Here is a 23,759-nt window from a genome sequence, read left to right as displayed (position 1 = left end):
GCTTTAAGGTTTTGGATATGCTAAGAAATTATTACCCATTTCTTCTTTGCTATTTCTCCCTTTTGGAATGGAAATGTCTATCCCATGCCTGTCCCTTCCTTATACTTTGGAAGCACGTATTATTTGATTTCACAGACTCATAGTTGGAGAGCAATTTGCCCCAAGAGGAATGTCTCACATATCTAATTCAGATGATATTTAGATGAGATTTTGGACTTAGACTTTTGAGTTGATGCTGGAACAAGTTAAGACTTCTTGAGCTATTGGGATGGAATGAATATATTCTCCATATGAGAAAGACATGAATTTTTGGGAGCCAGGGGTAAAAGGCTGTGGTCTGAATGTTGTGTCCCCCTCCAGATTCATATGTGGAAACCCTAACCCCCAAAGATGATAGTATTAGGAGGCTGGTCCTTTGGGAAGTGATTAGTTCATGAAGGTAAAGCCCTCATGAATGTAGTTAATGCTCTTACAAAAAGGAGGCTCCAGAGAGATCCTTTGCAGCTTCCTACAAAAGAGGACACAGCTCAAAGGTGCCAGCTATGAACCAGGAAGAGGGCCCTCCCCTGACCATGCTGGCACTCTGATCTTGGACTCTCCAGCTTCGAAAACTATGAGAAATACATTTCTGTTGTTTATAAGACACCCAGGCCATGGTATCTTGTACAGCAGCTGAACAAACTAAGATACAACTAATAGAGCCTTTTTTTTTTTTTTTTCTGACAAAGAGAGACACAGCGAGAGAGGGAACACAAGCAGGGGGAGTGGGAGAGGGAGAAGCAGGCTTCCCGCTGAGCAGGGAGCCCAATGCAGGGCTCGATCTCGGGACTCTGGGATCATGACCTGAACCAAAGGCAGACACTTAATGACTGAGCCACCCAGGCGCCCCTAAGCTACAACTAATAGAGTCTTAATAGACACAGCCAGGTACAAAGTTAAATGACAAAGAGCAGATGAAAACACTTGCTACAAACATAACAGACATAACAGAATGTAATGTACTTCTTTAAATTAAGACAACTACCTAATAGAAAAATAGGCAAAGGAAATAAGCCATTTACAGAAGTAATACAAATGAAGCAGGTGAAAAAAGTTCAACATCTAGGAAATGTAAGTTAAATCAACAATGTGATGTGATTTTTAAAAATATAATTGGCATACTTTTAAAAGACTGATAAGGTCTAATATTATTAAGATTGTGAGCAAGCTGTCTCTTCTGTACTGTTGGCACAAGAGTAAACTAGTGAAGCCTTTTTTAGAAGCCAGCATGGCAGTATCCATCACAATCCTAGACATGCACCGCCTTCAGTCCAGGATGTCTATGTCTAAGTATCAGTCTTTAAGACGCACCCACATACAGTATATGCCCAGAGACAAGGACAAAGGCATTTACTACAGCATTGTTTGTAAAAGTCAAAAATCAGGAATGGTCACATAAATGACAGTAGACTTCTATGCATCATTTAAAAAGGTTGAAGGTGATCTTTATATACTAACTTGGAAAGATCTCCAAAATATGTATTTAAAATAAAAGCAGACAACTACAAAATAATAGGTATATGCAGAAATATCCTATTTATGTAATAAAAAATTATATATACTGATAAATATATATGCCTATATTGAAAAAAAACAGGAAAGATACATATCAATTCTCAATAGAATTGATTAACATTTATGAACATCAAGACATGGGCAAAGTGAGATGCTAACTCCTTACCCTGTACTTCTGGAGAAAATCTCTGTTAATAGCTTTCTATTCTTCAAGACCTTTTCTAAGCATATATTACCCAAATATCACCAGACTTCCTAGTACTATGGCTTTCATGAGCTTGTTACTACCATGTGAAAAAAATCTAAGAACATGTGCCATCCTTTGCCGCAGGGCCACCTGCACTACTGGGGTCGCTAATCTTAGCAAAGTTCTGTTCAAGCCTCAGCAGCCCACAGTACCATCCTGGCTTCCCATTTGAACTATATCCCTGTGCTTCACTCAGTCCAGTATCTCCACTCCAATGTCACCTCCTCAGCAACTTTTAGGACCTATACTCATCCTTCCCTGAAAGTCAACAGAAATATGGCTCTTCTTCCTGGGTTAGCCTCTCTTAGGGGGTTCCTATAACAGGGTGGCGTGGGCCCTAAGGTGTTAGAGCTCTTTTTAGCTCTACACATACACATCCTTTCTCCCACGGGGGTACAGCTCAGAGAGGATAGCTTGGTGGTCACTTTCAAATTAACAAAAGCCACTAAAAGCTTAGAAATACTTTTGGAGGAATTTATCATGCAGATACTCGTGCACAAGTGAGAAATGACTTCGATGCAAAGTTACTCACTGTAGCATTGTTTGTAATAGCCAAAGATTAGAAACAACCCAAATGTTCATCAAAAGTAACTGGTAAATACATGATAATATATCTATATCATAGAACATTAAACAACCATAAAAAAGAGTCAGGAAGCTTTCTTTATACCAATAGGAAAAGAAGCCCAAGATAAGCATACAAACAAAAAATAAGGTGCAGAATGGTATTAACATATGCTGTCTTTGTAAGCAAATGAAGAGAAGGAAAAACCTATTTGTTTTTGCTGTATATGCTTAAAGAAACTATGGAAATTTGCATAGGAAATTAAGGATAGTGGTTACTAATGGTAGAGACTGGGTAAGAATTGGTCAAATGGATGGCAAGAATGATAGGGAGACATTTTATTGTCTATCTTTTTATAGTCTTTGGTTTTTAAGCCATATTTATATTTTCCTTATTCAGCCTTCAGATTTTCTTAAAGTCAAGGCCTTGCTGTGGACCCATGTCAGTAAAACCCTTGCAAGTTAGTCTTCCTGTCCCCAATCCTTGTTATGTTTTTGCTTTGTTTTCCTTCTCCCAGGAGGTTCCTCTAGGAATTTTTAAATTTAATCAATGTAAATGGGTATGGGACAGATAGAGCACAGGCCTTTTCAATCTGATCTCCTCTTGCCCAGGATATGCTCTGTTTTACACACCCATAATGACATCTGTGTACATAATAACATATATCATGTTTACATAAATGAATACTCCTTGGGTTACAAATATGGAAACTCTACTCAAACTCATAGACTAATACTGAAATTTCCCTGCACATCAAGGGCAAGAAAGCATTTAATAAAATTCCCAACTTCTAGGGTTGACGGAAAGATGAAGCATTTAATGCATCTGAAGAACCTGGTCGTACACCCACTTCGTAGAAAATAGAAACTAAGTGTTAGTTGTTATTATCACTTGTGGACATTTTAAAGCATAGCATTTGCTTTTCTGCGCCGTATGTCTGAGTAGTGTTTATAAACGTGCAGGATCTATTACACACGTTACAGAATAAGCCTTAGGTTCTAAGGTTAGTCTTTTATTGACACACAGAAATTTCTACAGGGAAAGACAAAAAAAAGAGTCCACAATAAATTTTGAACTCAAAATTTTTAAATGGTTAAGCAAACTTAATTCAAACTTCCAAGTGTAATTGAGACCAAGGGCACAGGGAAATGCCAAACAAGAGAAAACAGGGGATTCCACATGGTGCTTCATAAACACTCATTCAAGATCTCAAATACTCACACAGGGGAAAAGATGAATGATTTGATTGGGCAGCAGTTATTGTTAAAGGAAAATAAAGTGGAAGAAACTGAAATATTTAGGTACCTATCAAGAAGTGATGAAAGCCAGCTGTGGAAAAAGATTCAGTAAGGGAGTTTCTGTATTACAAAGGAAATAGCTGTACAATGTCAAGAAGGGAATCGGTGAGACAGAAAGCAAGGAAACCCACCACAATAATATGCCATCTTCACGAAAGCATTATTCACAGATAATCGCAACGTTTTCTTCCTACCCTGCCGTGGTTTGAAAATTTTGCTTCATCACTCATGAATTTACCTCTAAACATTTGTGGCTCTCTCATTAATTTTAATATTTGTCTTCTAAAATATTTTCATATTTGTCTCTTGGGGTCCCAGGAATGTACTGTAGTATGTCTCTCGTTCCTCAGGCTGTATTTATTAGTCGAGAAGGGAATGGAGAGCAGAATGTCTATGGCGATTTTCAGAAGGCAATAAGTCAGTGCTAAAAGCTGAATGTCTAGATTCCTACACATCTGTGACAACAATAAATCAATGATTCTGAATTGTTCTTAACATATATTTAAATACTCAACAGCGCTTATGGACTGGCAGAAAGGCCTGTTGGCATCACCTTTCTTATAATAGATATAATAATGGTGATGGTGTTGATGATAGCAACTGACTATTATTACCTACGATTTTCTGTTTTTAAAAGAATATTTTGAGTTTTAGCTGTAAGTAGTCCCCTGAAATGTTTTGCCCTAAGATGCGTGACAGCTAGAATATGACACTAACTGTACCCACTGCCGCAGCTGGTCTTCGTGCTCCCTGAAACTTCAAGTGTTTTGAAGCGGCAACGCGGACTGGAAAACCATGAAAGCACACTGAAACTAGCTCATTTCAGACACCCATCAGCAACGTTTTGATGGTTAATTTTACGTGTCAACTTCAAACCTCAGGATGCCCAGATATTTGGTTAAACATTATTTCTGGGTGTGTCTGTGAGGGCATCTCTGGATACGACTAATGTTTGAATTGGTAAACTGAGTAAAGCTGATTGGCTTCCCCATTGTGGGTGGGTCTTGTCCAGTCTGTTGAAGACATAACTAGAATAAAAAACTAAGAAGGAATTCTTTCTCTCTGCCTGTCTTTGAACTAAAACATTGGTCTTTTGCCTTTGGATTCAAACTTAGAACGGAACTTCTACTATTGGCTCTGCTGGTGCTCAGACTCAGACTAGAACTATACCGTAGTTAAAATAACTTACATCTTACAATAACTCTGTGTGTGTGTGTGTGTGTGTGTGTGTGTGTGTGTGTGTGTGTGTTGTGTAATTTTTTTTTTTTTTTGTCCTGGTTCTGTTTCTCTGGAAAACCCTGACAAATACAAACATAAAATACTCTTTGGGGTCTTAAAATCAGGCTAGACATCATGAAGGAACAGACAGTCTTGCAAGATTTCCAGGACTTCCTGTGTTCAGTTAAGGCAGCAATGCCACGAGATGAGCCTTTCTTGTTTATTTTTGGACTTCCACTTCCTGTCAAGTGCTCTTAACCAGTGAATTCAGAGGTGCATGAACATTTAAATAAACTCAAAGCGTGCATAATTATGTGTTTAGTATCCACCCCCCATTAAGTTTAATTTCTTTAGAGATTTCTGTCATCGATGGACAGGCAGAATTTTTACTTCAATTTAAAAGTGATTACCATTACCTCTCTCACTTCTCTAAGGACACATGTCGAGGCAGTAGTCTTTCTTGGCTAATAACTGTAGTGACAAAAACTGTAACACCACCTATCAGTTCTTTATGACTTGTACCAGTATTTCTCAAAATTCTGGTCCTTAGACCAGCAGCATCAGCATTACATGAGAATCTATCAGAAACGTAAATTCTCAAGGTCCACTTTAGACCTTCTGAACCAAAAACTCTTTAAAGTTTCAGAACCACTGGCTTATAGCATCATTTCATAAGCATTATCTCATTAACTCCATGAAACACGAGTTTGATACTATTACCACCAATCTACCGAGGAAGAAAATAAGGCTCAGAGAAACTAAAAGGACTGCAATTATCACAACAATAAAAGGCAGAGGGGAGGCCTGAACCAAGTTCTTGTGACCCAAACCAATGTTCTTTCTACAATATCGTAGTTCTCTCCTTGAATAACTTGGGTATATTCCTAACACGTACCCCCACTGCCATGTAAGACTTGGGGTGCTTTATATAATAACTCCACATAATGGAAATGTGCCTGACCTCATAGGAAAACAACAGTAAGTGGCCGTCTCATCTAGCTCCTGTGTGTTTTCCCCCTGTATGTGTGGCAATGAGGCACACAGAGAAGCAGAGCCTAAAAATGTTTGGTTCACGTGAGAACAACAGTTCATTCTGTCCTACCCTACCACCAGCCCTCCCATCAGGAGGTTTTCATGTTGTTCTTTCTGCTCAACTATGATGCAGTTTAGTTTTGTAACAGCAGAAGAATGCAAACTACCTAAATGCCCACCAGAAGGGAATGGTTAATTAAATTTTGCAGTGGTTGTAAAGCATAAGGCAGTTCTATCTGGGCTCCTAAGGAAAAGATCTCTAAGACACATCAATCAGAGGGAAAAGTAAGGTGCAGACAGTGCATATAGTATGCTATCATTCACGTGGTGAAATAAAGAATAACTCACACACATATATGTTTGTGAATGCATAGACTTTCTCCAGAAGGATAAATAACAACTAGATAATTGTGGTTTTGTCCAGCATAGGAGGAGAGGGGAGAAGGGAGAGGAGAAAGGAAACTGTGATTAGAAAGGGAAAGAGGGGGACTTACTTCTCATTGTAAACCCTTTTGTATTGCTTGAATTCTTTTAAAGCCATAATTAAAATTACCTATTAAATCTATCTGTATTAAACATATTTATTTATATTTTTTGTAGACTGGAAAGGACAATTATGAACTCCCAAGCATTCCATCTACTCTTCATGATCAATTATATTTTCATTCCCAGGAAGCTTCTTATAATTTTAGCCTTAACTACCTCTTTATGTAAATTCTCAAATCTCATCTCATTGGGTGAAGCTGAATTTATTCTTCTTAAACGTGAAGCTTTGCTTCCTAATTCCAGCATACTAGGAGTGCTTTTTTCATCTTTCTTTAACAGCTTTCTCAAAAGCTGTTAAAAATCCCAAATCCAAAATCCTCTTGCAAGCCTGGGACATCTCTGAGCCTAGGGCTGTCCATCTTCTTCTCTAATGCAGACAAATTGCTTTCCACCCTGGTTCCTCCAATCTCAAATCCCAACCTGCCTAATACTCTTTAAATGAGCCAATGCCCAATAGATAATTAATGAGCTGTGAAGTGCCCTCACCACCAGGTGCCTTCTCCCTATGAGGGAACGCCCCCGAACCCTTCACCCGATACAAAAAATAATCATAGAACTTTACATCAAAAACTAGGGATGTACTGTATGGTGACTAACATAATATAATAAAAAAAATATTATCAAAAACAAAAACAAAAACACCCCCCAAAAAATAAAAAAATAAAATTATGAGCAAAGGAAAAAGAAAGATAAAAGAGTTCTGATAGTTACTTATAAGAGCCAACTATAATCATGCAAACCAGGATGAGCAATGGTTAGTTCATTTAGAATGAATGTTAAAAAATATTTCAAATAAGAGATGAAGAATGGCTGTTATATACTGAAAAGTAAATGTGTAATTTCTGGAATGTGTAAAATTTTGAGTGATTTATGAATAAAACTTAGAAGAGTGTAGGAAGCAGGATATGGGCTAAGTAAAAATGTGTGTACAGGGGTTGGTAATTTATTGGGAAATACCCATAACATACCACAACCTGACTCTAGGTGGGGGAAAAAGGAAAGGGGAAAAATACAGTGAGGGTAGTTGTACTTGGTTGGCTGAAACAGCCGTATTTTGAGAGGACTCACCATGCTAAAAGAAAATGTGGAGTTATCTCATTAACATAACTACTAATTTGTATTACTAGTGATTTAAATCACCAAACTAAAGAGGTACTAGAGAGTTCACAAAATAACTCACAGTTTGTTAGCACATAGAAAATGAGAGCTCTGAAGCCAGGCTCAACTCAGATCAATATTCCAACTTACAGCCCAGGGACTTATCCATGTTGACTGATTGTTATAGAGTGAATAGGCATTATCTGTGTGAATCCACAAGGGTAAGGAAATGTAGGGGAAGAGAGAAGAGCTGGTTTTCCTGGTAGTTTTCTGGTTTCCCAGTTCACCCTCAGACCAACCTCAGCTCTTCAAAAATAAGATTATGTTTTCTTCTGTCCCATAACTTGACAATTATGGGGAAAACTCTAATAGGAAGATACCCTGAAGATACGTTATGGTTCTGGGACTAAGGGGATTTTTAGTATAGCTTTTAAGTTGGTTTTTAGCATAAATTTGTTAAGTAACTTCAGTTACCTTCCATGTGATTTTCTCTTTTCTAATTGATGAGGTTAATAATTATTATAAAAGAATAATAACTCCAGGCTGTGGGATGTTACATATTTATTGGCATTCCAATGCCATGAGTAAGCACTGTATATCACTCTATGTGCTCACTCTTTTCTTTTTAATTCAGCACTCTCTGAGGCTCAGTTTCCCACAAATCAAGGTTGTTTTCTACCAACTTAATATGATCTTTCTTTAGCAACTGAGATTTTTCAGTGATCTACGACACAGGTGGTGGTCATTGTAGGTGAAATATTCATAGTAAAATTAATAGGCACTTAAAATACATCCTATATAGGTGTTCAAAACAAAAGCACCAATTCACATGTAAAAATAACTCCAGTACGAGTAATAAAGACTTAGGGGGGTGACAGTTGATTTAGCAAACATTTACTTGGTACCTTTTGTGTTCTGGGCACTGTGCTAACCATTTGGATGGCAGTGATGAATAGGATGAGGTCCCTGCTTTGAGATACTCTCAGTCTAATGGAAGAAATGGAAAAGTAAACATATAACTTCAATATAACAAGTGCTGTAAGAAAGTGCATGAACACAAAGTTGTGGTAGGACAGAGGACCATTAATGCTGCCTGAGGCAGTCAGCTAAGGCTGGCTTGCTTTTTCTTTCTTTCTTTCTTTCTTTCTTTCTTTCTTTCTTTCTTTCTTTCTTTCTTTCAAGAGACAGTGTGTATACGTGCACAAGTGGGGGTTGAGGCAGAGGAAGAGGGAGAGAAAGAATCTCCAGCCGACTCCCCACTGAGCGCAGAGCCCCAGTGGGGCTTGATCCCAGGACCCTAAGATCATTACCTGAGTGGAAATCAAAAGTCAGATGCTTGGGACACCTGGGTGGCTCAGTCGGTTAAGCTCCTGCCTTCGGAAGCTCAGGTCATGATCCCAGGGTCCTGGGATTGAGCCCTACATTAGGCTTCCTGCTCAGCAAGAAGTCTGCTTCTGTCTCTCCCTCTGTCCCTCCCCATTGCTCGTTCTCTCTCTATCTCACAAATAAATAAAATTAAAAAAAAAAAAAAAAGAGCCGAACACTTAACTGACTGAGCCACCCAGGTGCCCCGCTTAGGCTTCTCATTGTATCTTGGAGACACAGCTGGAGTTTGGTGAGCATCTTTGGCATAGCAGGAACGGTGAACATGGCTTTAGAAGAGCTGGTAGCCTGGTAGGGGAGACAGAGCAGCCGAAAAATAGCTATGAGATAATGAGACAAGGACTTTAAGTGGAAGCCTACGTAAAATGCTCTGGAACAGCAAAGGCACAACAATTCTTTTTGTGAAAAAGGTGGCAGTGGGGTGGAGGCTGTGGCCAGCAACCCTAGTGGAATAGAACGGAGGCGACATGACAGCCTCGCATGAAAGGAGGAATCGGGATTTGCCCGACAGAAAGAGAGAAGAAAGAGGAACATTTCAGGGGAAAGGAGCACCTTGATCTTAGCTATGAAGGCACAAATGAAGAACATTCTGGAGTGTGTAAAGGCATGTGGGGGTGGGAAACCAAAGAGTAAATAGAAAATGAGACTCGGCTACGTTCTGAAGGGGATCTTAAGCTGCATTAAGGATTTGGGGCTGAAGCATATCCTGTAGGCAGATGGAAATTGAAGAAAGTCCTTAATCCTGGTAGTGACATGATCAGATCTGGTTGTAGAAATATGACTAAGAAAAGCCTAGATGCGACCTTCCAGGTATGCGGTGATGAGCTCTGACTTAGACTGGAGCAGTGGAATGAAGACTGAAGGGGCAGGAGAAGGTTTCTCAGGAGGTAGAACTGAAAGGAAGTAAGGAGGCTAGAGGAGGGGCACGGTTCACTCTTGGGCATCCAGGAGAAGGATGGGGTTCTGGCTGAGCTAGGGAGAAAGGGAGAAGAAATCTGTGTGAACAGTTTGTAGGGAGAATGCCATGTCAGTTCTTCCCTGCGTGCTGAATTTTGAGGTGCCTCAAGGGGAATTCCTGTGAGTAGTTGGAGATACATAATATCTGTGGCTGGAGAAGAAATCAGACCAAAGCATGAGATTGCCTTGGGGTAAGGGGAATGAGGAGGGGAAGGAGGGGAAAAAGGTAAGAAACAAACCCTAAGGAACCCCAACTTCTAAGGGATGGACAGAGGGACAAAAAATAATAAAAGAGGCGAAACACTTGGAAGGATACACGAGGGGGACCAGGAGAAGGAAGTGAAGCAGTGCTTTGAAGAGAAGAGGACTTTCCTGTCAGAAATACTAACCGTTAGTGGCAGAGGGACAAGAGAGGCGAGTGGAGCAGTGTCCACTGACTGGTACCTCAGTGTGCTTACCCACCCTGGAGAGAGAAGCAGTGGACGCAGAAATCAGACAGCAGTGGATTAAAAAGAGAATGGGACTGTGCTCCCTTCAGTAGCACGTGAACTAAAATTGGAACAATACAGAGAAGATCCCTGCGCCAGGATAATGGGCAAATTCGCGAAGCATTCCCCATTTTCGTCTTCCAGAGGAGCAGCTCCAGCAAGCAAGCTTCGTGCACGCACGGCGTCAAGGCCAGGCCGGTGTGGCGGAGTAGACGGCTGTGCGCTAGAAGGCTGGAGTCCCATCTGAGGGAAATCAAAGCCCAGAAAAGCAAATACATCTTCTTCCCTCTTATCTTCAGTCGTAGTAATGGGGTTTATTGTTTAAAAAATAAATAAATAAAAAGACAGAGAGAGAGAGAGAGAGAGAGAGAGAGAATAGGACCTAATGAATAGAATAAGTCATGTGATCTTCTTTCTTGAGAATTTGATGATGAAAAGGTAAAATGTAAGGCATCAGCCCAGAAAAAAAAGGAAGTTGAGCTAAAGGAAGCGTGGTTGTTTTTGTCACTGTTTTTTATTTCTTAACGTCTGGTGGAGTCTCGAGCACATGTGTACCCAGAAGAGAAAGGATGGGTCACAAACACGAGAGGAGGGGAGATACCGAGGAAGCCAGATTTTGAGGGCTCAGGGTGAAGGTCGAGACGTGGAAAGTGGTAGAAATTTTTCTTCTGGGATAAGAGGAAAGAAGGAAGAATAGGTTTAAGCCTAGAGAAGTCTGAAGATGGTGAGGAAGACCAAGTCGGTGAGTTGATGCCTGACGACCTCTTTTTTTCTTGACGAAGCAGCTGGCGAGGAAATCTCTGAAAGTAAAGACAGAGTGAACAGGTGGAGAGAGGATGTTGTTAATAAATACCAGTGTCTTGTTTACTCCTTTAAACACATTGCTTCACTTTCTCCAGTGAGATCATTTCAATTCTTATCTCAAGAAAGGTGGTTAAGGGGCACCTGGGGTGGCGCAGTTGGTTAAGTGTCTGCCTTCGGCTCCGGTCATGATTCCAGGGTCTCGGGATCGAGCCCCGCATTGGGCTCCCTGCTCAGAGGGGAGTCTGCTTCTCCCTCTGCCCCTCCCCACTGCTCATTCTCTCTTTCTGTCTCAAATAAATAAATAAATAAAATCTTAAAAAAAAAAAAGGTGGTTAAATATGACAGTAGAAAATGCAGACCACAAACTTCTAGATAGAGAATCTCTGTATAGCAGGACTAACACTGGGCTTACATAGCTTTGCCTGGGGCTCCACAAATGCTTTTGATAATGCTTTCTTTAAACAACTTTGAGGTAAATTTGGGGTATAAGATTTAGAATTTATCTGGAGTAAAATATTCTGGTACTTGGTGTCCTACCAAAAAAGAAAAAAAAAATCAAAGAAACAACAACAAAGAGCTGGACTTTGTCTTTACTAGGGGAAACATCTTAAGCCTGCGAGAGAATTGATATGTCTTTCCAGCCTTTTTAGAAACTCAGACCACTGATTATCAGGTCTGGTGTGTGCTGCATGGTTGCCCTGAACAAATGAGCCTCAGACACAACCATAAAAGAAAGACATCAGACTAGACAAACTATCATTTAGAAAGAATTAAGGCAGCCATATTGTATGCTAACCATCAGCTCGTCTGTGGCTGTGCCGGTGTCACTACTCTCCAGAGGCTACTTAATCTCATTGAGACAAGACAGCCAGCCTAATTGATACAGAAAATGAAAGCCCTTTGATCTCATATCAAACAGAGTCAGACTAAGAGAAGGATCCAGCAGGCAAGACGACTGTCTTCCAAAGGAGAATTAACACTGCAGGCAGGAAAGTCGGGAAGTGGTAATATCTTACTTTGGAATTCCGTGGATTGGTTTACTTAAATAAGAATTGAAAAGCAGTAAATTCACCTCAGTGCATGAATAGCATTTGTTTGCTCTTACTGCTATGAAATCTTTCAAATTATCAACATGTTCAGATAAGTGTGGTAGTAGTGATGAAAAGCTCCACAGAAGCATAATAAATGTAAGAACACCTGCCTTTGAGCACATAACTGTAAAGGCAGTTAACTGTCAACGACAACCTTTACTGCTATGATCTGCGGCCCCTACTAAAGAAGTTCCTTGGAAGGGGGTTATTATATTGTGATTTAAATAGCATTCGCTATGCTTTGTAAACAATTTAGGTCGCTACCCATGCAAAAAACCTGGCTTTGCAATAATCAGAATATCTATGAATATACTAATATGTCTGTGAATTTATCAGAGCACTTGTTCGTATGTCAGGAAACTCATCAAAATTTGTGTTCTCCACTCTAATGCAAAAAGTACACACTTCAATAATCATATCAGTTGTATTTTGCATACTTAATGTAATGGTGGTTTTGAAAACCAGTCCAAGGCTATGATTATATAAGTAAGATTAAATAAATTATGGTATTTAGAAAGAAAAAAAAGGATTAATACAGTGTTTTCCTTTCAAATACAGCGGATTACTTTGAAAAATAACATACTCTCTAGTTTAGTTAGTTCTGCCAACTGGATCTCATTCTTGATATATGTAAAAAGCCTTGAGTATCTGATATTTGGGAAAGCATATCCTCCGTCCCACTATTTGACGTTTTTAAAGGTGGGAGACCATGAAAAAAAATACAACCCAGGAAGTGTCAGAAAGGAATCACGGCAGAATATAAAATAACATCTTTTTCTTAGCCAGGACAGCATCCATTATGATGAATAATCAAATCAACAACTAACAAATTAACATGTATTTGAATGAACCTAGAAAAAAATGTGGCTGATTGTATGTAGTATCTGGATGTCTTCAAAATAACCTCTGGCCCTCTTGGGATTTTTCTTCCAGTAATTTACAAGCCCAGACTTCAAACTTTTGGACTACTCAACTGTCCCCTTCTTTTTCCTCCTTCTTTAGAATTGACACCAGTTCTCTGTTCTACCATCTTAGAGGCGCCACAGCTGTTGTTTACTGAGCTCGCATGAGACCCACTTCCATCTTTCTAAATGAATACAGCACCTGCCTTATGACCGTTCTCCATGTCCTCATTCCTCATCACCACTTTCTGACAACTTCAAAATTCATGCTGGAGACCCATCAGTTACCGCAGCAGTAGACTCCCATGATCTTTTTTTTTTTTTTTTTAAGATTTTATTTATTTATTCGACAGAGATAGAGACAGCCAGCGAGAGAGGGAACACAAGCAGGGGGAGTGGGAGAGGAAGAAGCAGGCTCACAGCAGAGGAGCCTGATGTGGGGCTCGATCCCAGAACGCCGGGATCACGCCCTGAGCCGAAGGCAGATGCCCAACGACTGCGCCACCCAGGCGCCCCTAGACTCCCATGATCTTATTCCCTGCAATCCTCCAACTCCAGCCTCCTTCAGCCATGCACCAGCAGGGTCATTCCCTGAATTTTACCATTACAGGCACTTGGAATGTTTGGTTTTTATTCACAGCCCCCACATGTACCACTGTACTCCTCCCCTTCCCAACCTTCTCTCTGCTTTCTGCTCACTGAGTTCAATAAACGCTAAATCCTTCCTTGTTAACCCATCCATGAGCCCTCTTCTCAGCCCATCATTGCCCTCTCCACCCAGGCCCCTGTCATATCCTTGTGACCCACCATGTCAGTGGGCAAAACCACACCGTACATGCTGTCCAGTGTTTCCGTGTATGCCCAGGAGCCTTGCTGGAGGAAAGTCGGGACTACTCCAGCTCACTATTCCATGCTCATGCTTGCTTCCATTGTGCCGCACCTGCCTGACTCAGTGCTGGGAACATTCTCCCCGACAGCTCTACACACATAATTCTCTCTCCTTGAAATCTCCTGTATCTTCCCTGTAGCATTCATAGCAGAGACTTCCCAAAGCAATTGAACGTAACTGGTCTCGTATCTCCTCCGCATCTCAACATGCACCTGTCTCTTCATTTAACTTCCCTCAATTTTCATCTGCTTCAAAGGCACTTCTTACACCATTTATCTGACTTCCAATTCTATATTTTGGACTTCAGGCTCTCTCCAGAAGTCCAATGTCACTTTAACAACTTTTTCTAACATGTTCCCATGCTGAGTACTAAGCTGGCACATGGTAGGCACTCAGTAGATATTTGTTGAATGAATGAGGAAATAAATAAATCTATACCTGTGTGTTTTACTTCCAATTTGACTCTAGATAAGGGGCATTAACTGGAGGAGAAAACTATCGTCAAAGCGGAAAACTGCTTTCTGCTTCTTCCACTCCAGCTGTTACTAGTACTTTCAACTCTAGTCTTTGGTGCTCAATTGATTTTTCAACAGAGGTGGGTTTTTTTGGGAAGTAATTGGAACATGGAACCAGGCCCACATATGATTACTCTAAATGAAATAAAAACAACTTGATTGCACACACGGTGCTTTAAAGGGCAGTAGTTAAATGTGTATTACTTCAGTACACAGTATGCATAAAGTAACATACTTATAAAATCAAAAGGGCATCACATCACCCCAAACCATCCTGATCACTAGCATTTCTTTGCTACGTTTGAATTCTTATAACCTGATGACTACGGTTTTTGTGTTCTTCAAATGTATAAGATCTTTATGATAGTGTAAAAATAGTCACCCACCACATCATTCTATGTGTTTTTCTACATGCTGTTTCTATTATGTAGCTATTTTAAATTCCTTATGATCTTGTTAAAATTTGTGTTTATAAATTGTAAATTCTGTTTTTTTGGTTTCTTCAGCTATGATTTTCCCCCCTCTAATATGGATGGGTTCCAGAAAACCCAGAAACAATATCTAACAAGATCAGAGCAGAGGAAGGAGAGGAATGGCAAATAAACATTTTCCAGTGTTGAGTTAGGAAGATATTCGATCTTTCAATGTGCTCAACAAATGGGTTTAATAATGCACATTTCGGTATAAAACAGTTCACAACAGAAATATTTGCTACTCAGCCCATTTATCCTGGGAATTACACAACATGGACCATTTTCAATAACTCTTTTCATTATAATGATTTCCTCCTGCTCAAGCAACAGAGATGTACAAACCATTTTGGTCTAGAAATGTAATGTGTCGAGATACAAATGTATTAAAATTAAAATGTAATCATTTTCATCACTTTGGTTCAGTGTTATATTGTCTTTCTCAAGGTACTTTAGCCTAAAATCTTTCCAACTAGAATATAGAATTGCTTTTTATTCAGAATCCATACAACTAGACAACTTGACAAAAGAGATTTATTTAAAAGTCATGGTAGGGGCGCCTGGGTGGCACAGTGGTTAAGCGTCTGCCTTCGGCTCAGGGTGTGATCCCGGCGTTATGGGATCGAGCCCCACATCAGGCTCTTCCGCTATGAGCCTGCTTCTTCCTCTCCCACTCCCCCTGCTTGTGTTCCCTCTCTTGCTGGCTGTCTCTATCTCTGTCTAATAAATAAATAAAATCTTTAAAAAAAAAAAAGTCATGGTAAACTACTGGTAGACCAAAATAAGAAATGAAGATATATTTTTAGGAAACCAATTGGTTTCTCTTAATTTTGTAAGTTAAAGATCTTGAAGTGCCTTTTGAATCATAAAAAATAATATTGTTTGGTATAATTTTGACTTGTAGAATTTTATATTTTAATGTCAATCCATATATATTATATAGATAGTAACTTTTACTTAATAGGATCATTGAATTATGTAAAAGCTCTTTGAACATTCCAAATGAGTGGAAGTATAGCATCACCCATTTCATCATTCATTCATTTATTCAGCCAACAGGTATTGAAAGCATAAGATGTGTACAGCACAACAGCAGAAACTAATTCCCCAACGAGTTTAACAAGTAATAGAGGGAATTAAGATATATTTCTATATAACTATAATTTATGGTACAGTAGCCCCTCCCCCCCATCCACCGGGGATACTTTCCAAGATGCCCAGTGGATGCCTAGAACCACAGATAGAACCAAACCCCATATATATTGGTTTTTCCTATGCATACATACCTATGATAAAGTTAAATTTATAAAGTAGGCACAGTAAGAGAAGAACAGCAGTAACTCATAATATAATAGAACAATAACACTATACTGTAATAAAAGTTATGTGAACGTGGTCTCCGTCTCTCTCTCAAAGTACCTTATTGCACGGTACTCATCTTCCTTTTTATGATGATGTGAGATGATAAAATGTCTACATGATGAGATGAAGTGGGGTGAATGACGAAGGCATTGCAACCTAGCGTTAGGCTACTACTGAACTTCTGAGGATAGGTCAGATGGAGGATCATCTGCTTCCAAACAGTGGTTGACCGCAGGTAATTAAAGCTGTGGAAAGTGAAACCATGAATAAGGGGACCTGCTGTAATAATTGCCACAAAAGATATGCTGTAAAAGTTTATGGGACTATTGAGATTTGTGATAATTTTTTTTTTTACTGGTCTGACAATTTAGTGCTTAGAATTGTATGTTTTACAAAGCTACCTGAATGACGATCACATAAAGCATTGCATTCACTCTTTTAGCCTTTGTGTACTCAGAATTTTTGACCATGTTTGTTCAGTACTTGGAAAGCAAAACTTCAGGGAGTGTGCACATACTGTGAATAAGGCACTGAGCTGGGCACTGGTCCTACACACTGCAAATGAAGACAGCAGACACGGTCCCTTTGCTCAAGGAGTTCCTAATCTAATAGGACAACGAGGAAAAAACCACATTTACACTGAATATGTCTTTCATTCCTTCCTACATTCTCACCATCACTGGAATTGAACTTTATTAGGCATCAAAGCAACCACATTATTTCATCCATGCCCCCTAGGAGCAGCAAGCAATACAATTGGTTATGGTTGATTTTATGGTTCGCCCGTGATTGTTGATAAGACACGTCAGTGTTTCCTAAAGCACTGGATGCTGCTGGTATAACCCACACATGCGTTAACAGTGCTGAGATGGTGTTTCTGATCAACTTGAGCAGCGAGCAGTCTTTGATAAAGGGCTTCAGATCTCAGAAGCAGAGGCCCCTTGAAAGAGCAAGATTCTACCGAGGAAGTGAGAGCTCCGAAAGATGTGCTTCTGGCGACTCTTCTTGGGGACATGAGAGCTCCTCTCCGTCCAGAACTCTTCCTTTGTGAACGAGCACAGAAACGGTGCGAGAGTGGAGGAGAAGACAGGGAGAGCTAATGCAGAACAGACTGTACAACGTATGAGAAAGTGTAGAAGAAAGTAAGAAAAGGCAGGATTTATGAGGAGAAAGGGAGGGAAGGGGGGAAGGAAGGAAGGAAGGAGGGAAAGGGGGGAGTCGGAAGGGAGAAGATGGGAGCCTATAACCCTCGTAGCAAGGGATCCAAGGGTGTGGTGGCTGCACTGATGAACACAGAGAACTGTGCAGTCAATCCTGGGCCAGGTGCCCGGGAAGAAGGACAGTAAAACTCTAAGAAGTGACAGCTGTTTTATCAGGAGGAATATTAGTAATAATCATAGCTAACATGTACTTTCTATGTGCCAATCCTGTAAGTGCTTTACATGGATTAACTCAGTAAATCCTCAGGACGATCCTGGAGGCGGGGAGTCTTCACCCTGATAAAGAAACTGAGTTTCAGAGACGTTAAGTAACTTACCCAAGGACACAAAGCCACTAAGCAGCAGGGCCTGGATTTGAAGCAACAAAGCCTGGCTCCAGGGCTGCAACCCTCTAAGCACCACGCTCTCCTCTCTGGCTCTCCCCAGGCGTTCAAGAACCTGGAGAAGGAATCTGAAGGAGCGAGACCTGAATGTGGCCACCCCTGCCTTCCAAACCGCTTCCCACTCTTTATATGAGGAGAGACAAATATTTGGAAGAAAACTCACATTTGTTACATACACATTCCAGTGTAAGACATACATTCCAGCATAACTTCATTAACTGAACACACTGACTTTATAGTTTTAGTGATTTTAGATAAAATCTTATCTGTGGTGTGTCGAGTCAAATTATCCTTAAAGAACACCTTTGTGAACAATCCCAGCTGAAGCCCCCTAACAGAATATTGGTTGCATGTAAAATACCTAAATTTAGACAGATTGCACTAAGGTATGTATTATAGATAATTATTCTTAATTAATAAACCATCCCCTAGCTCAGCACTGGCTGGTTGTAAGTCTGGGTAAGAGGAGAGCTCATTTATTCATTCACTGGACAAATATGTATTGCCCACTATGTGCCAAGGGATTATTGTGTGATACAAGAGAATATTAAATAAAATTCAAGCTCTTCTGTAGATTACATTCTGGAGGTGGGGGCCACTGACATTAAACAAATAAAGCTCTAATGTGTCAGACAGCAATAAGTGCTAAGAAAAAACAAAGTGAAAGAAGATGGATAGAGATGGGAGTAGAGGCAATTCACGTAGGGTGGTCAGAGAACGTCCCTTTGGTGACTTTTGAGTGAGACCTGAAGGAAGTGAGGAAGACAGCCACGCAGATGTGTGGGTTGGAGAGCATTTTAGCCAGAGGGAACAGCATGCACAAACCTCAATGTGCTCAGTGGGCTTGAGGAACGTTAAGGAGGCCAGTGTGGTTGCCACAGAGGAGGCAAGGGGGAGAGCGATGAGAAGAACCCAAAAGAGGGCAAAAGTAGGGCAAGACTGAGATTTTATTCTGAGAGAAATGGGGTGACACTGGAGAGTCTGATGCTGGAGAGCAGTGATATGAACTGCGGAAATAACCCTCGGAAGTTAAAAAAGAAAAAGAAAACAAATAAGAGGGTAGGGGAGGTGGGGTAGCGCCCCTCGCGTGTTTCTAGGGGGAGTGTATGGGGTAGGAAATACAATGTCATCTAAGGCCAAGTAACCTTCTAAGCTAAGAAGACAAAGTCGATAGGTAGAGGAGATTGACAGGATGACAAAGAGCTCTTAAGGCAAGAGAAGTGGGAGCCAGGGACCGTGGGAGAGTGATGGGGGGCCGGAGCTCTTGCAGGGAGGCAACGGAGTCCATGGTTTTTAATACGAATGTCATCACATGGGCCACACCAAAGCAATGGGAAGAAAGAACAGAGAGCCAAACAGAAGGAAGAGCGTGGGGAGGACAGGGAGGTACAGACCAAGAGGTTGAGCAGTACTGGGGTGAGGTCTCAGGTGAGACAACGCACTCTCTCCTCCATCCCTCACAGACCCAAAGATAACTGTGGTTTTGTCAAAGCCTAAGATAATTTCGAGCGTACACGGTTTCTGGGGTTGTTCTTCCCGCAGTGGGTAGATGTTTCAATCCAGTTGAAAAAGAAAATCATGCCAGTCGAAGGGTTAGTTGTCTTTAAAAAGAAAGGGAATAGGAAATGCGATTTTGTGAAAGGGATGTTGATTGTGTATTAATATTTTTTAAAGGTCTGATAAATGCAAAATACACATAGTTGGCACTGACTGAATTCTCAGCCCAGCTTATTATGGTGGATAATTGTATCCCTACTCTGTGGGTGAGGGAAACTGGGGATCTGAAAGTTTAAGAACCTCCTCCAGGATCACCTGGTGGCCTAGCTTCTTATCCAGGACCATCTGGTTCCAACTGCGTAAATGTCCCAGCACATCTAGGGAAAATCTAAAAACCAACCATGCACATGGGCCAATGTAGAAAACAGGAACACAGAGACGAGAGCCTGTTCCTCTGCACACATTTTAATAATGGCTTTGGATCAATGGTACTCAGGATTTCTAATATTGCTGGAGCCCCTCAGATTCACAGCATACTGCCTTTTACCCACCCCCCCACCCCTGCCCCGACACCCCCTTCCCACTGCCTCACAGGAGGCTGGCTGCCACAGACGTTTTCAAAGGTTTACAGATTTGTCACATCTCCCAAAGTTATGCTTCGTGATATCTTTGAAGAATTTCTGTGATCACCCAGGATTTCTGATCTTTAGTATCCTGATTCTGTGAGTACTATCATAATTTATTTATCATATTTTATTAATGAGGGTTGATTAATTTAATCCATCACATTTCTTTTTAGCCAAGTAATTAAAAACCTGGCTCCTCTCTCCCTATCTAGTGAATTTTTCTAACGTTTTCCTAGAAGTCTTCATTTCTATTCAGTCTTGAAAATCCAGAGGCTTATCTTAGAGAGACCCCAATATATTTCACATTTGAGATCCAGAAGCCCCTCTGGGTTGCTAACATCAGAGTCCCATCCACTGGCATTATTCTTGTGTAGGGGATTTATAAGAATAGATGGACAATGATGGTGCCAGACTACAGCATTTTCAAGCTACAGCAGCAGCAGCTATACCCATCGTTGGGTCTAATCACCTTCTTTATTGACAAAGACCTTAAGTCCAGGGGCTGAGGTGTGTTGCCCAAGGTCACACAGGTAGTTCATGGCCAACTTCAGGTTAAATTTCAGGTCTTCGGACCCACAGACCAGCAACCTCAATTACCTTTCTGAATCTTCTCTCGTGAAGGTAAAGCTCTCTGTTGCATCTCTCCAAACTATTTTCATAACATCTTCCTGAGTGATTAGCAAATCCATTAAACAGGTATAGACCCTGAAGGTCAGGAAAGTTAAGTGACTGGTAACCGAGGGTACAGTGAGCATTGCCGTGGAGGAAGAACTGGGAATAAAACACAAGCTCTTGGCTTAGAAATCGAGGACTCAGGGGCGCCTGGGTGGCGCAGTCGTTAAGCATCTGCCTTCGGCTCAGGGCGTGATCCCGGCGTTATGGGATCGAGCCCCACATCAGGCTCCTCCCCTGGGAGCCTGCTTCTTCATCTCCCACTCCCCCTGCTTGTGTTCCCTCTCTCGCTGGCTGTCTCTGTCAAATAAATAAATAAAATCTTAAAAAAAAAAAAATCGAGGACTCTCTCCTTTAAAATGCATTCACATAGATGATAAGGATATTGCTCAATAAAATTAGCAACCTTTCTCAGTTCTGGGCTATGTAGTGTCTCATTTATGTCGGAGTTTAGTACTTGCTCTTTTTAAAGAAAAATCATTTAACTGGAATTCTCAGGGGAAGACAATGCAGAAAATTACCTAAGCACATTTTTTTTTTTTTGCAGGTAAGATTTTAGAATATGCCTTCCAGAAAAATTTAGAAATTTATTTGAACACATTTTCTTCCAGACAAAAATGTTTTCAATGACCAACATCTGTAACACAAGCGAAAGCATAACCAATCCACATGAAGTAACAGGATGACCTGGTTCTTTCCTGTTTAAGCAAAGTGGAACGCTGTCCTCAACTTTTCACATGTCATTCTGGTTATGCCACGCTGTTCCAGTCTGTCTGTGCCTGCTTGATTCCCTAACGCTCATGCAGAGAGACAAGAACCATTCATTGACCACCTACTACGGCCAGATGGCAGAGCCAGGAGCTGGATCATGGCCAGGGGGAACAAGGCACGGCAGACACACTTGGGGAGCACAGGGTGGTGGAGAGCAGAGCATCGAGCTTTTAAGGGGGTAGAAAGCAGATGGCCTCAAGGAGTCAGAGCCAGGAGGGATGTCGTTCAGCTGAGGGAATCTCCTAGGTTTTAAGAGCTGGGCCTTAAAAAGCTGATCGGATTTAGAGGAGAGGGCTAAGAGGAAGGGAAATGCAGGTAGAGGAAACAGGGTTCTGAAGTCCGGATATCAGCAAACCGATCCTTAAACTTTGCTGGCATTACATAAAACATTATTTGTACATATCTTCCAGAAGGAAATAGGAAGAAGTAGTCCCAAAGGAGAGGGATGAAGGCTCTGAAGCCAACTTTCCCGTTGACTAATGTTTATTGGACATAAAATACTTGCCAGTTACCGTACTAGGTATTGAGGACACTAAGATCTGAGTAACTGAACAAATTTATAGCAGGGTTTAAAAATTGGACTCTCTCTTCAATTTGTGGAAAACTGATCCACAGAGCTATGCGTTTATATACTTTCTTTTAGAAATCCAAAGAACCCTGCAAAGAAGTCCATTCTATATTATTTTTAGGAAAAATCCACAATGAGACAAGGGAAAATAGTTACATGAATGTAGACACATACGTTATATAATCTCATTTAAGAAGACAGATTTCAATGCACGATAGGATAAACCTAGAATGTCGTTCATTCTAGAAGAATTAGGTTGCATGGACACTCCATACTGAGAGCCTGAGGCTACACTGCTTGGCCCCAGGACCTGGGCATGTACTTCCTTCACTTGCTCCTGCTGCCAGGCCATTCACAGAAGTTTCTCCCAGGTGCCTTTTTTTGCCCTTCCTCTTCCCTCCCAGACCCCACTTTATCATGATTTACTCCCACTGTGCTGTGCTTCTCTGCTTCATCTGAACGGTCTATCTAAAACGTGGACGCACCTTTTAGCTCAACGGAAGGCAGCTATGGCAACACAATTGTTAGGCCATGTGTACAGTTGAGATGCAAGTACTATCTTAGAAAAGAAATGCTAGAAATCAGTGAAAATGATAGGATACTATAAATTGAAAGGAAATGTAGGTATTTCAATGTGATTATCACCATTTTTTATATGTCCATGGTTATTTTTCTGATTACTCAGAATACTAATATAGATGATGAAAGGATCTTAAGAACACGTTTTGAACATGTCACTACAATACGCTAAGAACATACAGGTATTCACACACACACACACACACACACTAAGGAAAAAGAAGATATGAGCATCTATCAAAAGGGAAAAAAAGAAAATATGATGACAATTATACAAATATGAACATAGTACTGACATGTTGCAGAGGGAGCACAAGGATAATTATAGAGCAGTAGAACCCATGAAAACGGAAAGTTTCAAAAAAAATAATAATGTCTGTTTCTTTCCTCTTAAATTTATAAGCTACTACCTGATATATTTTTTCCCCTCATGGCAAATATCAAAATCTTTGCAAGTTTCACTGCTTCAATGCAGTACACTAGATCACATAAAACAAGAAAAGAGAAAACCCCAGGTCATTTCCAAATTGACAGGAAGTAATTTATTTAGAAGACTGAATTTAAAAATCATTTAAAATACAGAATTTTACAACTGAAAAAGTTGGTAGTACAATTGAGTTTCCCTAGGATATTTAGTAAATTTTCAATATTTTAAGGGAAAACCTGAGAAAACATGTTGGAGATATCTGGAGAAGAAAGAATGCATTAAAATGCACTGCATTACATTATACTATTTCTGTTAAAATTATAGTTTTTCATAGTAATTATTCAATAATGATAACATTTACATACTCATATAAATCAAGTTAAAGATAAAGGTAATTGATTTTAAAGTTATTAAACCAGAAAGGTTTTTTTTTTTAATCAAAACAATAAACAGGAGATCTTTAGAGACTAAAAGTATACATTTACATGGACCTCCAATTAAAATTATTGTGTTGTAGGTTACAGCAAAACCCTATTTCCAAGTTTCTGGAAAATATATTCTATAAATTCAAATAGGCAATATAAATCAGAGATGATT

General features: G+C 40.3%; 1 pseudogene; it reads left to right on the top strand.

Moving 5' to 3' along the window:
• The first annotated feature begins 10,423 nt into the window (after positions 1-10,423).
• Positions 10,424-10,521, top strand: LOC113267543 (U6 spliceosomal RNA; annotated as a pseudogene).
• The last annotated feature ends 13,238 nt before the right edge of the window (positions 10,522-23,759 follow it).

The sequence above is a fragment of the Ursus arctos genome, unplaced genomic scaffold, assembly GCF_023065955.2.
Source record: "Ursus arctos isolate Adak ecotype North America unplaced genomic scaffold, UrsArc2.0 scaffold_3, whole genome shotgun sequence".
Classification (NCBI taxonomy): Eukaryota; Metazoa; Chordata; class Mammalia; order Carnivora; family Ursidae; genus Ursus; species Ursus arctos.
Note: the sequence above shows the minus strand (reverse complement) of the source record. Positions and strands in the feature narration are given on the sequence as shown.